Below are 19,518 nucleotides of genomic sequence, written 5' to 3' on the forward strand. Positions count from 1 at the left end.
AGGAGCTTCTATCAATGAGAAAAAATGATTCACTAGAAATCAGAACACTAGGTAACTAGTCTCAGCACCTCTACATAACAGCTATGTGACCTTGGACAAGTCACTCACCATCTCCGGTTCTCTTTCCCTACATGCAAAGAGGCTCGAATGAGCTCCACCAATCCTGACAGCTCTATCAGTGAATGTCTTTATGAAGCCTTTTTCTGGACACACTGGCTCTTTAAAGGAAAGCTCCTTCCCTTTGCTGACAAATATAGTCTGTTTGCTCAGCAAGATTAAAGAACATAATAAATATTCAAGCGAGGCACTGTTTGGACCGTGACACAGTTTAACAATGCTAATCTGCTGCGTGACAATCAAAGCCTGCGTCAGCTTCACATATTTATAAAATGTCCTTATCCTCCAGTGCTTGGGTCAGTCACACACTCTCATTTGCTTTGGACACTTCATTTAGCCACATTCCTGCCACTGGTTTGTTAGCTGGGCCTTCAACCCATAACAGAGGTCATTCGCACAAGGAAAAGTAAATCTCTCATTTTATTTTAACAATCTAAATACTATTTCAGAACTACTAACAGAGTGGTCCAAGGTGTTACTTTAGGAATCTGGATTTTCTGGGGATGGGTGAATTAGCCCACTAATTAGCCCTGGTCTTGGCTAATTTTACGGACCTCCCCAGCTCAGAACCCTGGACAGGTATACTGCACTGAATAAGCTGGTAGGTGTGTTGAGAAACCGTGAAAGTCTACTTGGTTGATTGGAGAAAGCTGCCTCCAAACTTAAATGGGGCAGAATATCTTTGTAGGCAGCGTAGTGGAAAACTACCTTAGTCGAAATGTGCATGCTCTGCAAATGAGAGGTTGCTATTTTCCAAAGAAGTGCCCATAAAATGAGGCGGGAATGGGGGGCAGGGGGACTCACAACTCTCACCAGTATCTATTACTGTAAAATGCCAGAAGCAATTATGATGTCATGCGTTGTCTAAAATTGGAGTGGTGAAACAGCTTGAGATGCAGTCAGAAATAATAAACCGAATAAAATCCGCCGGGTTTTACTGCTCTGTATTGTTTCTTTACACAGTTATAAGCAGCGAGAAAGGCATCTGCCACATTACAGCCAATTTATTTCTTCTTTATTTTCTCTCTCTTCTTCCCTTCCTTTCTTAAAAAGAAAGTATGTGAAGTGGGATTGGTTAGGGATAAATTTCAACAGTTACAGCAGGAGAAAGAGGTGCCGTTAGTAAGGAAAACATCTTCCTGGATAGATCCAATGTAACTTAGTGTTGCAAGCCTTGAAAATATCCTCCTGATTAAAATATGCTATCCTGTTTTATACTTACTTTAGCGTCAAGTATCTGAGAAAGGAGCAAAGTGGTGAAAAAAATAAAAGAGATGCCTGCCACTCAAGATCCTCTAATAAACTCTACCTACAAAGGTCTAGCTCTCAGACCACATCTGTTAAACTCCAAGGCCAAAAACACCCAATTCCACAGGGATGTTGTTTGCTGTGCCCTTTTGGTCACCGGTAGATTGATTTTCATGTTCTGGCTAAACAAACAGTTAACAACACTGAGCATTGTTTCTTGCTTTGCACTGAAGACCCAATTAGCAAACACAGTCGATGAACAGGTCGAGAGTTGAGGTTCAGACGGGCTCCTCAAGCCTAAACTTCTCTGTCTGAATGGCTTTCTACCGACCTTTGTCTTCATCATAGGTGATCTCCTGTAAAACATGTCACCAAACTCCATGTGCAGAGCCAGAGAGGAAATAAATCAAGGTTTATCCAAATATCATGTGTCTCTGCAACCAGCAAATCAAATGGTTCCGGAAAGATCATTATTGATAAAGAATGAACTACCAGCACAGAAATGTAAAGATCTGGATCAGAAAAGGCTCTGAGCTGCAGAGGTAGATGAATACATGGTGAATATTTAAAGCAAGCCTAGGTTAAGAATAATTTAAACTGGATGTTACTTTTAACTCATTATAGACCAGCTCTGTGCATCTCAATATGTTGGTGATCCTCTGTTAGTAAGTGATGGGGCTTCTTGTCATTGGTGACATTTCAGTCTGGCACTGTAAATTCACATCAGACTTATGGCTTTCTGAGCCTCCTTGGCAGACTTATAGGCCAATAACATGTCAGAAATGGCAATCTGGCTAGCTGTTTTACAAACCACACATTTTACAGACCACAGTCTTCAAGACACCGAGAGACTATATGACCCAGATAATAAAGCCACCAAGGGGCAGAGCTAACAGGATCATGTAAGATATCTGACCCACTAAATATGCTTGTGCTCATAGAATTTGTCTATTTGTTTCCCATAAGGTGCTGGTGTGTAGCAGACCCAGAGAGAGAACAAATTATCCACCATGTTCTTCTGTAAGCCAACAGCACCAGTGGCTTAGGGTTCTTTGTCACAGTAGATGCACCTAGAGACATTAGTTGGTTTACTCTACTTTGTCCACATGCTGATGGGCACAGAAGATTCCCAAACTCCAAGAAATGAACTCTCTTGGAGTCTTTATAGCCTCCCAAACCGATTCCTCTCGAGCACTAGAACAAGGGAGCAAGTGGCCATAGGTGAACTGCTCTTTCATGAAAGGGCAAATATTTTCCAAAAGCTGGACTTACTCAACCAGAAGCATTTATGATCAGTTCCAAATATTGCAGACAAAAAAGCAAAACAAACCTGAACAAAGCCAACAATCACTCCTGACTTTATAGCACTCACAGTCTAACCATGCAAGCAAACAGTTAAGTCATGCATGGCACTATACCAAAGCACTGGTCTAAGACAATCCCCAGAGCCGATCCCAAATTCTAATGGCTATTGATTTTAACTCTTTAATATTTTTCTCATCGGTGTCCTCCTCTTCTCTCACCACCGGTAGTTTAGAGTCACCAATAAGCCTCTATCAATTCTCTCCTATGCAGATGAAGTGATTAAAATGAAGCTAAATGAAATTGTCTGAAACCTACCCAAAGTGGGGCAAAGGCCAGGGTCTCTTCATGCAATGTTCTAATAACTTGGTTAGTAATTTGGTTAATAATTCATTTGGTTAGTAACTTGGCATAAACTTGGTTTATTACAGTCCATAATAGAGGCTCCATATCCTCAAGAAGATGTCACTAAGGAAGACCGCAAATGAATCCTGAAATCAGAATAGCTTTGCCTAAATTTGCATCCTAATTTCCTAACTGTTTCACAGTTGCATGGTGCCCTTCTACCTTATTGACCCTACTCCTCAAACCCATTCCCACTGCTTGGTCAGTGGACGCCCCTAGTCTAACTTATTTTTTCACACCACATGATGGTGAAGCACCTTGCACTTCCCTGTGCTTTCTTGTGCTACCTAGAAAGCAGATTCATCCTTATGGAAAGAGAAAGAAACTCATAGAACCTAACTGAAGGCAGGTGTTTGAACCCAAGTATCCCTCTGCCTCTAATTCTACCATTAGAGAACCATTTGGTTGAGTCTCTAATTCTACCATTAAAGAGCTTTTTGATTGAGTTTTTTTGTTTGCTTGTTAGTTTTTTAATCAAAATCATTCAGTTAAAAATAAATACTCGGTGATAACTTACATTTCAATTCATGTAACAGGAGAGGGTTCCCTCATCATCTTGTTGCATCCAAGTAGGAAGCTTGAGCTCTCCTTTCTACAACACCTCTGCCTCTTTGGACATAATAACCCCCATCTTATATTTTGAGACTCTTGCATATGTCCCAGAGGCCACAGGAAAAAAGTGGATATCCCTCAAGAGCAGTTAGATTGCCTCATTGAGGTCCATCACAGGTCCATCTTCCTTCTGGACGATCCATGAGCTACCTGCAGGCAACTCTCCATGAAAAGTCCATATGTGAGAAATTTAATGAAACTAATGGCTCCACTAGCATGGCTTTTCTGACTACCTGACAATGCACAGTATGCCTCACTGGTAGCAAATGGTCTGCCTGTGATGGCTGGGCTTCTGGGGTAACCCTTGTGCCCTGCTTGGCCATTTCTATTATCTACTCCACACCACTTGCCTACTTTGCACCACCATCTCCAATTAATTCATGTCTCTCTTACTTCCCCTCAATTAAGATCACCCATTCTTCCTGCTCCTCCTCTCTTTCATGCAGAGACCTTCCTGCTTATAGTGGGGTGAGGAGAGGAGTAGCCTGGCTTTCTGGTTCTTACTCTATCTCTTTTCGGTTTTCTGGTTATGGCCCTCCTTTCTTAGAACCCACTTTGGAGGTCAGAAAACCAAACATGACTATTTCTTGTGGTTCCTAAAAGCAATGTGGATACTTTTGATTAACAGGGTGGATGTGGGGATGATCATATAAAGGAAGTAGAAAAAAAAAAGACATTAATATTTTAAAATATTATCTGACTTTACAAGATATTGGCATTTAACACTTGAAGAAAATCAAAGGACTATGGATTTACCACGCTAGGTACTAGAGTAGCCCCTACCTCATAGGGCCAATGAAATTTTAAAATAATATATATAAAGCATTTAACATGGAGCTTGGCACATAGTAAGTGCTTGGTAAATATTAGCATGGAGCTTGGCACATAGTAAGTGCTTGGTAAATATTAGCTATTGTTATTATTATCAAGAAAGAAACTGAGTCAAAAGTAACATAGGAAAAAATAAAGAACAGGGAAAGACTCCACCCTGCTCAGGCTTAATGAAAGCCAACAAAACCAGACCCACCGTCTTGGTTTCTCCTCCCTCTCAAATTCTTCTTTCACTCGGCCTTTCTCTCATGGCAGCCAAGAAGATTCAGCCTATTTACCTGCCACAAATTATTAGATCCCAAGAAAGCCCATGTTGTCTGCATTCAAACTCTGGGTTAATTTTTGGCCTATTCTTTAAAAATTTCCAGTGGAGATTTTCCTGTACCTGAAATTATGTCAACACACTCAACAAAAATTCAATATCGGCCTGATATTATGGCAGATAATACTCCTTCAGTGTGGAAGCATTATGCTTCCAATGACAAGATGCTGAGTGAAGTGGTTCCCTCCATGCCAGAATAGAGACCCCTTTGACAACGGGTAAATACTACAAAACAATTCATTAGAACCTGAATATAACACACCCTCACCGCAGAGAAAGCCAATTTTAAATCATAAATGTCAAGACATAATTAGCTTAAAGGTCAGGTTTAATTACAGTTGTCGAAACTGAAATGTACTAATCACTAAAACCATGTCGGAAAATTATTTTAATGGTTTAGAATGTTTTCTTTGTGCCTTTGTTCTACAGAATGATGGCTCTTGTTGCTTGATGAAAAAAATGGTGACAGTCACTTGCTTCCCTGGGTGGATGGAAGCAGAGAACAGAACAGAGTGTTGATGAAAAAGCTCACAACTCCAAACAGCTCCACAGAATAGTTCTTCCATGTTATTGTATTATTAATCATTTTCTTATAATCGGTGCTTTAGATATAATTTTAATGAAGCTTCAAGGAGAGCTCAATGCATTACACTGTAACAACAAAGGAAGCACATTTATCACTTGGTTTGTAGGTTTAATGGCAAAACAAATCAATAAATAAACAACTTGTGAAAAAAATAACTCAATAACTAGAAAAAATTGTTTTACCTGTAGGATTTCTAAGATTTCTACTGAGAATATTTATTGACTCACCTAAGTATCTTTGTTGAGTTTTTTTAATCATCTTTTTCCTTTGGGTTTCCAAAAACTAGAAAGTTTAAACAATTGTACATTTAATTTCATTTTGTTTTGTCTCCTGTTTTTTTTTTTAAGTGGTAATGCCTTTCAAAGTTTGTCTCTGTTTTAAAAAGGAAATAAAAGGAAAAAGCTCCACAAGAAATTTAAGTGATAAGCAATCACGACTATCAGAAGATGCTCATAATTGTAAAAAAGTCTTTTGGGAGATTTGGTCTGAATACTGATGTATCCCCATAGGAGAAAAGGAAGTTTTATGAAACGTGGTTCTCATATGGAGATTAGCACTCCTGAAGAGAACTAAAACATCAATTTCAGCAGGAGAGAAAAATTGTTAAAATGAGGCAAGAACCTACAGGAAGTGTTTTGTCAAAATGAAGAACAAAGGAGTAAGGAAACAGTGTTTTACTATCCAAAAGACACATTGAGGAAGACAGTTTTAGTTAAGGGAGGAGAAACTGCATGACACCAAAGCATTTAAATAGCTCCAAAGAACTCACTTGTGACAAAGCAAACTGAGCTATTCACCAGTAAGCCACAGACAATATAAGGAGAGTCTGCTCTCTGTTCTAGTTCAATAATGGAAAAGGAAAATGACATTTAATTAAGAGTTGCCTGTCTTCCAGGTACTTATGACATTGAAATCAGTGTGGACATAAGGAATTAAAGCTGACATCAACATAGTTCACCCAAGAAATCATTTACTTAAGATTTACAACTGACTGTAAGAGAAAAGTGAAAATTTATGAAAGGTTTCCATCTGGCAGGCTATATCATTAGCATTCACACTGATAGTAGCAATGATTTAAATTTCATAATCTAAGTGCAGATATGCATCAAAAGATTCTTCTAAAATATGTCTAATAGCTCTAACTGACTTCTTTATTAGAGTCTGCCTATGAAAAAAATGTCAGATATCAATGAAGAAGTCATCAAATATTAATTACAGTCTATTCAAATAATGGAAATTTATAATATAGTGGCATCATTGTGGCCCAAACTCTCTGAAAGGCACAATAAATTAACTACTTTTCATAGCTTTAAAAAATAAAACTTGATTGCCTTGTTTGATCTGGTTATAGCAAGCATCTCAAGTCATAACAATGATTATTTTATTAAATATCAATAGCTTTTTGAGGGGCTTGAGAAAAGAGAAAATGCAGCCTTTAGCATGCGTTCCCGGCCTATGAATAAATCTTGTTAACAAAGAGGAGGAACTAAGTATAAATCTCCTTCTGCAGGAGAACCACTCTGCCATCTATTTTTCTGAATTAAAGCACACGTCACTGCAAAATGTCCTCATGTTGTCAGAACAGGACTGTTTACAAAGATAAACTCTCCATACCCTCCCTTGAAACTGTAAATAGAGAAATGCTTAAAACAAAAAGAAATGTATTTTATATAGCAGGAAACAAACTCAAGACTTACAGTACCCTCAGATGATAGTGGGTACAGCTTAAAAATATGTTTAAAAGAGATTAATATCATTCCAAGAGTTTCATATAAGATACTGCAGAAATAAAGAAAAGAGCAAGCATTCCAAAGTCAGGAGGCAGAGTAGCATTAAATTTGGTTCCTCTATATTTTAGTTCTGTGACCTTGGGGAAGGTATTTATCCTCTCTAGTCTTCTGTTTTTCCTTTTGGAAAACAATGCCTAGCTCATAGGGCTGTTAAATTCTAAGTGAGATCTTATACAGGAAGTTCTCAAAATAGTGGTTCACAGAAGTGAAAATACAGTGTGCTCTGTGGAGCTCTTAGACCCTCTAACCGCAGAACTTAGCTCCAGGAGTTGAAGGTATAAGATGTGACACACACTGTTGGTTACCTAACCAGTAGCCACCCAACCCTTCTCTTGCTAAGGAAATGTCAATTGTTTCTAAATATCTCATGTCACTATGCCCAGGAAAATAGACCCCCTCCCATAATTCTAAGGGATAAACATGATTGGTTTTATGTTGGGCATGTATGGTCATAATTAGTGCTATTCACCAAATATTTCTGGCTCTCTGCCCTACATGCTCAAGATAGTACTGATTCTCCTGGTTTTTTTGTGTTTAGACAGACTCATGTTATTAGTTATAATTAATAGATCAGAAATACAAGTAGCATTGGGGTTTAATGGATTATGTGAAACCCTCTTTTCCCTCTGACATGGTAACCAGCTATGTTTAAGATAATAGCTGCTTACTCATCTTGAGTCTCTGAAGGTGGTGTAGAAAGAGACCCCAGCCAATTCACTGTGGACAGGGAGTGTGAGCAATAAATAAAATTTTGTTGTTGTAAGCCACTGAGATTTGGGAATTGTTTTGTCTCATAGCAGGCCCTGAGCTCTCCCAACTCATGCAATAGATACTTCCTACCTGGACCTGATGAAATGAATGAGAAATGAAAGGAGAGAGATGCACAGGGAAAATATCTCACTGTTCCAGTTATTTGTACAATTGTGTAAGTACTCAATTCTACCAGAGGCAGAGAGGGTGTATCAAGGTAGAGAAGAAGTAATGCTTGAAATGAATCATGATCTTAAATATTCGAGGAATTTACCAAATTGATTGGGAAGGGTGAAAAACATTTCTGATAGAGAGTAGATTGAATAAGTAGATAGGGGAAGAGGATGGTACTCAAAGATATGTCTAAAATGATAAATGATCTCAGGAAGTCTTTATATAGACTTTATGGAATTTGGGCTTTATTCAGTGCCAGAGCCTTTTCTACTGTAAAATGTATGACAGTTTATGGTGAAATTCAGGACACATATCCCTGGATAATCCCAGATTTTTAATTAAAAAATAATGACATCATATATCATCGATGGCGGTTGCCACATTATATATCCCATGATCTCAAAAAGATTACCCATTGATTGTACACATCGTGATTTCTTTCTATTCCACTCAGGAAAGAATATTAGAGTTTAAAATTGTGAAATTCATATTTAAATAGTAAATCTCTATAGATCTTCAATATTTTAACTTAATTAGTAGCAGACTTTCAGTTCACACTTTAGAAATTATCCTCATGTACTTATAGTTCTTGACAAAGAACTTCTCTGTGGGCAATAAGAGTCATCAAAGGGATTTAAGTAGAGGAGTGATGTGACTGGAGATGCATATTTAAAATTTTTTTTCTAGAAACATTGGTGTGAATGGGATGAATGGGGCAAGATGATGGTTAGGACATCATTTAAGAGACTATAGTATTCATAAGCTGTTACAGCTTACAAGAAAAGACAAGAAGGGCCTATTTGCCAAAATCTAAGAGAAAAAAAAAAGTCTTTATTGGTGTCCGTGATTATTTGAAGACTATCTTCAAATAAAGTTGTTTTTTTTTCTCCTATCAGTAATCTCTCAGTGGTAATATTGATCCACATGCTTTTACTAATTTTCTCTTCTCTCTCTCTCTTTTCTCTCACCATTGTTTCATTCCTCCTTCGAAAGAACTCATAAATGTGTTTCCAGATCTTGGGTAGCTGTGTAGTTGGTAGAGTAGAATGTTTTCCCTTTTCCCTAGAAAACCACGATAATAACAGTTAATAAGGGCTTGAACTGAGACAACTGCAGTGAAAGGAAGAGGCAGAAGTAGAACGAATTGACAGTAAGCTGTAGAACTTGGTACACCTTATGTTTTGTCAGTGGAACTCACTTTTCTGGTTAATCAAGTTCCTAGAATGTTGTAGGTACTCAATAAATACTTGCTGAATAAATAAGTTTGAGAAATAAAATGCAAAGCACAAATGTACATTGAGATGAATTGAGATGGATCAATAACAACTCAGCTCTCAAAGATTCCTCACCTCGCTGTTAACCCAGTATCTTAAGACATAAATGCCAACTACTTGGCACAGATGCCACCACCACCCCTCTTCATTTTCTGCTCTCAGAGGAGTCATTTTAAATTGACCACTCTAACTTTTCACTGTTGAACATAGACGCACCATCTGAAGGCTTCAGAAGACAATGCTCCAGAAAGTATTGCCAACTGATTTGATTGGCAAGGAAAATGAGACCTATTCACCTATTTCTCAGATTTATCAATATATTTAATGAGTTGGAAAGGAATCAGGCAGCCAACTGAAACAAAACAACAAAACAAAACAAAACAGCATTCTGTGTTTTAGTCGTTCTCTGCTTTTAATGGTGTTTTGTTGAGGATTCTGTCCTAATGAAGAAAAGTAGAGCACTGGAGGTCAGCAGACGCTGGTCAACAGCTCTTCAGTCTCATGAGGAAAAATAGTGAAGGAAAGGCTGCGTGGGCTGAGAAAAGATGGGAAAGATGGCGTGGGTAGATTGGCCTATGTAAAGTGCTTATTTTGAGAGGAAAAAAAAAGAAATTCGTCCCATTTGTTTTGTTAATATAAAATCTGCAATGATGCCCCCTGCACAGGTCTTTTCAGTATAAAAGACAAAGAAGTGTTATGAAAACCACATCGGACTGGAAAGCAACTCTGCTCTCACAATGAATTCATAGAGTAACCAGGGGTAATGTCAGCCGCCCTTCGACTTCCCTGTTAGTAAACAGGAGGTCAGAGTGCCTTCTGAGAATGGTGACAACCACTTACTGAATACTAATGAGCACCAGACAACATTCTAAGCATTTTGCATATATTAGCAAAGCCAGGGTATACTCCCTTGAAACCGGCAATGGTAAAAAAATATTCCCTTTTTACCTTATTTGTATTATTATCCCCAATGGGCACATGAAAAAAACCAAGGCTCAGTAAGATTAAGGAACTCGTGCTCACATTATATAAGAAACAAAGTCTGTCTAGTCCCAAAGCTGATCATAGTAATCACTATGTTCCACAGAAACTGCTAAATGTCAGTTTTCAAATGACAGCCAGGCAGTTGGGCTAAGACTGAAACTTCAGAAAGTGGTACGATTCCCATGTGTTGTGGTAACACACCTGTTTAGGAGCATACATTGACAAGGATCTGAAAATGGACACCCTTCAGCAGACCTGACCTGTTCAGTGATCACCAGTGTCCTGCTATGTGCTCGCTGACGTTGGCATACACGGCACTTTATGAGACCTTTGGTGACCTGTTAACGTCACTCCCAGTGCTAATGGAGAAGTGCATTATCCACAATGGAACTGTGGAATCCTGTATCCAGTGGCAATCTTTGGGAGTAACTCAGAAACATACAGTCAACCTCAACTGGCTGCCATCAGATGAATGAAGAATTTGGGCCGGTTAATCTTCCTGGGGCAACAACATGGATACGGCAGTGCCCCTGTGCCCTGCTGAACTCACTTGCTCTCTTTTTCAAGAAGTAAACACCCCTTTAGCATTCGCAGATCCTAGATGATTTTACATTGCATCAGGCAAGGAATAGGACATTCTGGAAATGGGCTTTCTCAACATTTGGCACCTCAAACCTAGAAGAAGAAAAAAACCTGGCAAAATTATTTAGAAGAATGAAAGCTATAAGCACCATTATAAACCCCACTCCAATGGTAAATAACCAAGATTTTATTGGGGGAATGTAATTAGAGACAGATTTCAGCACAGCTTGGACACAGCTGTTTCTGTCCTCCTGGCACCAGGCTGTTGCTGGATAATTCTGTGGCCAGTGGCGATTTAGCCAATCAGTTCTGCCTCGGTGCACCCAGCTGACCTCCTTCTTCACTGAGATGATAGACCTGCTTATTAAGACTGCTCAGAATTCCAAAATGAAGTCCCCGAATCTCAAAGGCACCTTGAAATATGCACCTCCAATGGCACACCTATCAGGCCTTATCTTGTAGTTGTGTTCATTCTGGGTATGTTCATGCGTTAAGAGACCCTTGAAAAACAAATCCTGCAAGCAGCCCGATGCCTTCCTGTAGCTGCCAGGTAATGGTTTTTGCTTCTCCTAGAGAAAGAATTAAAGTGCAATGTCTGCGATCTATTTTTTCTGAAGGGTGATGTGCAAAGGCCTCTGTCTGCCAATAAGAGAGAGACTGTCTGTAACAAAGAGAGATGCAGTTAGATGCTCAAGGCTTTTTTGTTTGAAAACCATGATTTCTTGCTTTTTATGAATATTTAAAATTGGAGAAAAGTTTGTTTCTCAATGTCCTAAATATGATAATGTAAAATAGTGATTGGATGTCACAATGGACCCAAAGTTTCTGTACCTCGAGTGAAGCAGCAAATGGGGTAAGAATATTCCTGGCCTCAGATAAGTCACAAGTTGCTTCTACATGGACATGGTTATAAGCTTCAGACTCAGTGCCTCAGCACCCACCCAACAAAAAAGAAAGCCTTACCAACCCTTGGCCCCGTTCCTCTCCAAACGGGAAAGTCTTAATTTCTACATAAATCTGGAAACAATACAAATAGTACTTGGCATTTGTTAAGAAACAAAGGAAAGGAAACCCCTTAGCCCAGCCTTTGTCTTTCAGTATTCTGCAAATTCAGTTTCTTTGTCATCAATAGGAATTTCTGGTCAAGAGAGGAGAGGTACCACCAGTTTGCACAGTACCTAAAATAATCCGTCTCTACCCTAGACTATCACCAGAGGACAGGAACTGTTACTGTGGTCATATCCCTTGCCTCAGAATGCTGAGTGCAGAACTGTTCCTCAAAGTTACTCTACAAATATTTATTGGATTGAATTAGAGTAGACATCAATACACTTAATGTCTTTTTCTTAATTTGAAACTGAAGAAGTAGATAATATTTTTTATAATGTTTTTGTTTTATAAAACCCTAAATGTAGTTCTATCTTTGTTTTCAAGGTAACTACACATAGAACGACTTCTTAATTCTGCTGGTTCTTGAGTCCTAAACACAAGGAGACTGAATATATTACTGTCTATAAGGAAGGGGTCCAGCAAAAAGTCATTGAACAACAATCTCAAGAGGTTACTTGGTCAACTTTCGAGCCAATGACAGCTGCCAAGAACCACCCCTTTCTTTTGGCTCAGAAGGCATTGTACTTAGATAAACTCCAAACTCCTTACTATATTAAGTACTATCGCTACATAACCAATGACCTCAAATTTAACAGCTTAAAACAACGATTTATTACCTCACATGGTTTTTAAGTGGTTTAGCTGAGCGATTTCAGCTCAGGATATGTCATAAATGTATAGTCAAGCTGTCAGCTGTAGCTGCAGTGATCTGGTGGCTTGACTGGGAATGGAGGGTCCACTTCTAAGCTTATCCACGTGACTGTTGACGGAAGGCTAAATTTCATCACCATGTAAACATCTTCGTAAGATCATTCTCAAGATGGCAGTTGGTTTCCCCCAGAGCAAGCGATCCAGGAAAGAGAGAAGAAAGAGAGAACACACAACCAAAATGGAAACCTCAGTGTCTTAAATCACCTAATCTAAGATGTCACACATCTTAACTTCTACCATATTCTATTGGTCACACAGACTAACCCCGGTAGTCTTGTGTGAAAGGAGCACACGAGAGCATAACTGGGGCCATCATGGAGGCTGCCTACCACACTCACCGAGACCCTTAATGCCCAATGTGATCTCCTCCCTGCCCACCTCTCCAAGTTCACCTCAGGCCACCTTCCCCCATGCAGACTATGCTCTAGTGACGTGATCTTCTGACAGTCCTTACAACACCTTCAAATAGTTGCTTCCTCAGTTTCTTTTTATTTGTTCTTTTCTAAATCTGGAATGCTTTTCATTAGTTCTCTAACTGGATAAATCTCTCTCGTCAGCTCAAACATTCCCTTATCAGATGGGGCGTCTCAAATGTTCTTTAAAGAATTTCCTCGATTACGCAATACCCTATTATTTATTTCTTTTGTAGCACAATTTTACTTACTTTTATTTGTATAACTACTTGCTCATTGTCATTCTCTAAATATAACAAGCATCATGAAGATAGGGACCTGTCTGCATGTTTATAGTTGTATGTCCAGTGGCAGAAAACTGATGCTTGATAAGTATTTGTTGTCTGAATGAAAGACGCAGTCAACAGTTCTTCCCAGTCACCATCTTGTACTCTAACTATTTTGACCCACACCTACACAGTGGGCAAGAAGACGTTTTTCCTAAATTAGGCACGAAAGAAAATCTTAGGGTACCTATTTCCAGCCACATTTCTCCATCTCATGACTCATCTTCCTCTAAATAGTCACAGGCAATGAGTCCAAACTGGCTTATCACCCTTGAGATTTCCCATACTACTTTCTGGAGTCATGCTCTCCTTTGAAAGTCTCTAGAATGTCAACCAGTAATTAACCTATAATCTTCCAGCTAACCTATTCTTTCTTGCTCTGTTGTGCCTAGTTTCTACCCAATTGCCTCATATTCAATTTCTATTGCTCAGACCAATATCTTCAGTTAGATGATTTAGTGAATTATGTCTGTGTGTGCTCTCAAACTCAGCATCACCCAAGGATATCAAATTCCTGACCTCTGGGCTCCTCATTCTACAAACGTGTGTCAAATTTGGCTCCACATCCACGCTCAGCCAGAACTCCCAGGATCCCAGCAGTCAAGCATCAGCCTGAATTTGAACATTATAAAAAGTTCAGACAACTGTTTACTCCTTGTTTTTCTACGGCCTCTTGTTCTCCAGAGATGTTGTTAACATTTGAACTCCCATCTACAGGGCTTTCAAACACTGAAACTCTTTAAGTTTATCTTTCTTCCACTGGTTTTAGTTAGAACATAAGTGCTGATCTTAATCAGGTGCGGGATATGCAGAAGCACTTTATTGAATGTTCTAATTCCTCATTGCAAAACGAAATTTGCCAGTAGATTGAGGTTCTAGTTCAAACTCTAAATTTATCCTCAGTTTCCTGATCTGTGAAGTAATAATATAAGCTCAGATGCTCTCAACAGCCTTCCTAGGTTCTATAAGTATAATATTACAATATCAAGGCACATATGGCTTTTCCTATTTTTTTTTTTAGTCTCCGACCCTTTAAATACTTCTGCAATCACATGCCCATTCCTTCAGCAACATGCATGATACCCAAAGCCCCATTTTTTCCCCCTCTATATGTGCTCCATTGATCCAATAGCCTCCCAGCTCTGCCTGGATCCTTCTCCTTCTTTTCTCAGAGATGTCTTAGAAGCAGCATCCACAAAGGTGAACAGTTCCCTACTCTGAGACTTGTACTAACCTCCAGAGGGTTCTGTACAAATCACTGTTGCCAAGGGCACCCCCATTCATTAGCACAGCTCGACTTTCTAATTACTGAGACACAGGTTCTATCACATTCAGGGAAGGCTAAAGAGTTTCTCTAATTTCCCAGATGTTCCCAATGGCCAGAAAGAAAAAAGAGGAAAAAGAAAGGAAGAAATTGAAACTGGTTTAACCTGAAGGCCAAATCTAGACACCATGCCCTCTTTTAACTCATTATTGGAAGATATTTCCACGCACTTTCCTAAAATCATAACGTTTCATAAAATCTTTTCCGTTCTCTTTGCTTTTGTGATAAATAAATTGGAACTCTTGTGAGTGTTGACCTATCAGAATGAGAGATAGAGTCGTACCCACGGATTGTGAAGTACCTGTTCAATAAAAAGGCAAGTAGTAAAATAAAATCCTGTACATATTGCATTCTGTTTTCGACCACTTTACCCGAACTTCCTCCACTGCTCTCTGACATATAGACTATTTTGGATATACGAGACACCAAAAGATGACACTATATTATCTTTACAAGTAAGCAAAGCATCTTATCTTTTTGATAATATTTAATGTAATAATAGTGCCTGAATCCCAGAGTCTTTTAAACTCTTTACACACATACATACACGTACCAGACAACCTTCCAGGAAAAATTTTCAGTTAATAACTATCACGACACATTTGAACACATCAGCTTCCATTACTAAGCAATGACTGACAAGCAAAAGTACAGGAGTAAATAATTTACTCATGTGTCAGGTACCTCAAGAAACTCTCCAAGTTTGTGAGAGTGATCGGAGGGTGGCCTTCCTGAGTCTGAACCTAGCTTCTCCCCATTCTTTTGTTACTACGTGTCAGAAAATACTTTTTCTAATCTTCTTTTTTATTAAATCCTCACTGATATTTTTCTATAGAAAAACCAAAAACCAAGAGATATAGTTCAGAGTCTGTGGTTAAAGAAGCCCACTTGTGCGTTCCTATCAGAGGTTTTAAACTAAGAGGATTTCTTCAAAGTCTATCATGAAAGAGTCTTTCAGTTATGCAACATGCCAAGATGAATGAAATGTCTCAAAATTATCTCCTCTTGAATACCAGTCCCTCCTGTATCCTCCTGCCACATTTTAGCTATAGTGCCATCTGTTAAAATTCATGATTAATTATTTAACTTTTCCTTTGGGATTGTTCATTGTTGTTAATCTGCCTTCAAGACACGTTAAAGTCACATGAGCGAATGAACTACTCAAGGCAGGAAATACATTTCACAAGCCTGCTTCATTGTCATAACTCATCCAATTATTTTTGATAAAACGATGGTTATTTAAAGGTCTGGTTAGAAAAAAATAAGTGATTTTGGGAAAAATTTGTAAATAGCTTCTTTAAAAAGTGTATAAAGTAGATATCGGAAATGTGATTTCTTTAGTATTAGATATCTATAGCTTTATATAGACATATAGATTATAGATTAAGGCTCTATATAAAAATCATTTGCTTTAGGATAATAGACTTAAGCAAATCATTGTTTTACTTTATTGAATATATCAAACTATTTCATAAATTAAATCTCAGCTGCTTTACCTTAAAAAAAGAACATGTATCATGTATCCCAAATGCTAAAAAAAGAGATATTAGTTTAAAAAAGGATTAAAATGGCAAAAAAAATGAACAAATAAAATTTTTAAATCTTAATTTATTGAAAACATTCTCATTTTTATTTCAGATTTTCCTACAAGCAGAACCTGTGACATGCCATGTGTTTTTGTATTGCCCAAGAATGTTCCCCAACTCAGTTCTAGGTGTCTTTCTCCCCATATAATTATTATGCCTTCTTTTGCTTCTATATTATTTACTCACATCCATGGCTTAAATTATCACTGATATGGCTCCCCAGATACTTCTCCAAGCATCCCCAGGACAGTTCTGCTTGGAATTCATGCCAATATATCAAAAACCAATCTCATCATCTTCTACTTCAATGAGTCCAGCTTTGAGTCCACAATTTCCCTACCATAGACATAGAAATCACTATCTTTATGTCTTTCCAGATTGGCATTCTTGATGATAATTTTTCATTTACCTATTACTCTTGTCTACATACTAGTTTTTCAATACTGCACATCTCAGTAGTATGGTTGTTCTTAGTCCATTTCTTCTTTTTCAGTATTTAGCCAGTACTTAGTCCCTAACTATTGTTATATGAAACCTAAATTATTCCAACTGCTGCTTTCTGGTCTCTAACTGCTGACTCCAAAAGGACTTGCTGAAAGATGTCAAAGCTACATACATGGTAGCTCTCCGAGAAAGAGATCTTCTTTCAGAGTTTTTTCCAGTTTCCTGAGCTTTCTCTGCTCATGATTATGGCAGTGACCCACTATTTCCCCTACTGAAACACCCAGAAAAATTGCATTTTCGAGTCTCCTTTGCAGTTGGCCATTTGAATGAGTTCCAGCCAGTGGAGAGAATGAGAATGATATAATCATCTTCGCTGCCTGGTGCTTAAAAACATCCCACAAGAAACCCCATATCTTTCTGTGATTATGTTGGTGGCCACCTATTCTAAAAGTATAGCTAAAAGATAATGAAGAGCCGATGTACCTACATTACACTGCAGTAGAGGAAAGAAAGAAAATTATATTAGTGTTCAATCCCTGATAGTCAGGGTTTCTTGTTACAGCAAGTAGCATTAGTTCCTACTACTTCATTCTACCACCAATACACAGGCCTTCAGATGGCTGAAGATTTTCGGAGCACAAAATAAGTCTTTTTCTTAATCTATATTCCTTCAAAATGAGAGCCAAAAACTGGAGAATAAGGTAGGCCATCAAAATGGATCCAGAACAAGAAATTATAGAGATATGTGACACAGTCAGGACTCTGCAAAGTACATACTGCTCAACCAATCGTTGACAATAAGGCTTAGTCAGCTTCCAACACTTAATGTCCAAACCTGCTTATCTTTTCAGTAACCACAGGACAGGCTGCAGTCATTCTATAAATATTTATCATTTCAATTCTACAAAGACTAAGAAAATCTCCACAGGAATCGTCCCATGTTATCATTGAAATAAAATATCAACATTTTACCCCTTCATGGCCTACTTGTTTTCTTTTTTCTTTTTTTTATTTTTTAGATGAGGCAACCCTTGGTTGACCTCACAGATTGCAAGGACCTTGTCAGCTCACAATCCCTTATTTTTATTTTTATTTTTTTAAATTATTTTTTATGCCTACAGCACCTGGTCTTCCTAGGTGATCTCTCATCCAAGTACTAACCAGGCCTGACCCTACTTAGCTTCCGAGATCAAACGGGATCGGGCTTGTTCAGGGTGGCATGGCCATAGACCTATTTGATTTCAACTCTTTTCTAATTCCCTTCAGACTGATTCCTTGGTTTAGACTTCTCCTGGTTCTGAGTTTCAGCTTCTTCTAGAAGCACCACCTTGTAGGTTTCCCTGGGCTCCGGGCTCGGCAGCATGTGGCCAGCCCAGGGCTTGCTCCACAGCCAGTCTGGGCTTTGGGAAATCCAGCCTGGACTTTGAGGCCCAGGGGCACAACAGTTGCCCTTCATTGGTTCTGAGGCACATAAGTGCCCCTTGTTGGGACTCTTAACCCTGCCCACATGTCTGTCAATATGCCCATCATTAAATCATCTTCAAAATAGCAACTGAGATTTTTGTTTGTTTATTTGTTTTCTGCCAGGAACTTGGCTAATAAATATTTTTTTAAAAAAAATAAACAACGACAAACAATGGAAGCATTATGCTATGGTCTTTGTAAATTTGGCCATTGTTAATCTGGAAACTTGTGTGATTCAATCAGAACACCCCATTCAATAAAAAAAATAGCACAACTACCAAGTGATTAAAAAGTAGTTCAAAGCCATTTTGATTCACCACGACATAAGATACATATATAGGAGGAAGCAAAGGGCTACACAAGGGGTGCACAGATGCAGAATATTTGAGAAGGTTTTTAGCAAGAAGTTTTTTTGTTTGTTTTAATTTTTTCCTTGCCCCTGAAAATTCAGAAAAGTCAATGACATTTCTTATTCTTAAAAAAAAATTAAAAATTAAAAAATAAATACCTCACTATGCTGCTTCTGTTGCCATTTCAAAAGAACTAACTTTTGAAATAGGGTTATTTATAAACACTGCTCCCCGCTGGCTCTTGAACCAAATCTATCTGAGGTTGGAAAAGGCCAATTCTTCAACCAGGGAATGAGCAATATCTCTACCTTTAGCCTTCCAGAAACTCTGAAAGCCCTTCTCCCAGTAGATGCTTCTTTGTCATTGATACCACAGATGGGCCAAAGTATGTCATTTGCTCTGAAAACAATGAAAGATTTGCATTTTTCGATATGCAGTGTGCATCACACAGAAGAGACAGGAGTCAGTTTGTATGATTTTTTTTTTTTCACTTCAAAGCACATTGTCTCTCTGCCAAGCAAAGGACAATGAACCATTCCCAATGACTATAAGCAAAGTGCAGGGTTAAAGTATTTTTTTGCATGTAGTTAAAATCAAGCAATGAGTCAGTGAAAAAAGTTCCTCATGAAATGGCTTTTAGATGTACTTATTCATTGTTTGTACAAGGATTAATCTTAAGAGGGTATGCTCATCTGCTCCAGTCACTAGCATTAATACCTATCCAAGGCACAATTAACTCCTATTGAAAATTATGTTTTCATGATTATTATGGAACTTAATCACGTTTATGGACAAAGCCAGTTTACTCATTTG

General features: G+C 38.3%; 1 pseudogene; it reads right to left on the reverse strand.

Annotated features, from left to right (window-relative positions):
* Positions 1–18,003: 18,003 nt before the first annotated feature.
* LOC120591349 (uncharacterized) lies at positions 18,004–18,122 on the reverse strand (annotated as a pseudogene).
* Between the last annotated feature and the right edge of the window lie 1,396 nt (positions 18,123–19,518).

Source organism: Pteropus medius, unplaced genomic scaffold (genome assembly GCF_902729225.1).
Source record: "Pteropus medius unplaced genomic scaffold, Ma_sr-lr_union100, whole genome shotgun sequence".
NCBI lineage: Eukaryota > Metazoa > Chordata > Mammalia > Chiroptera > Pteropodidae > Pteropus > Pteropus medius.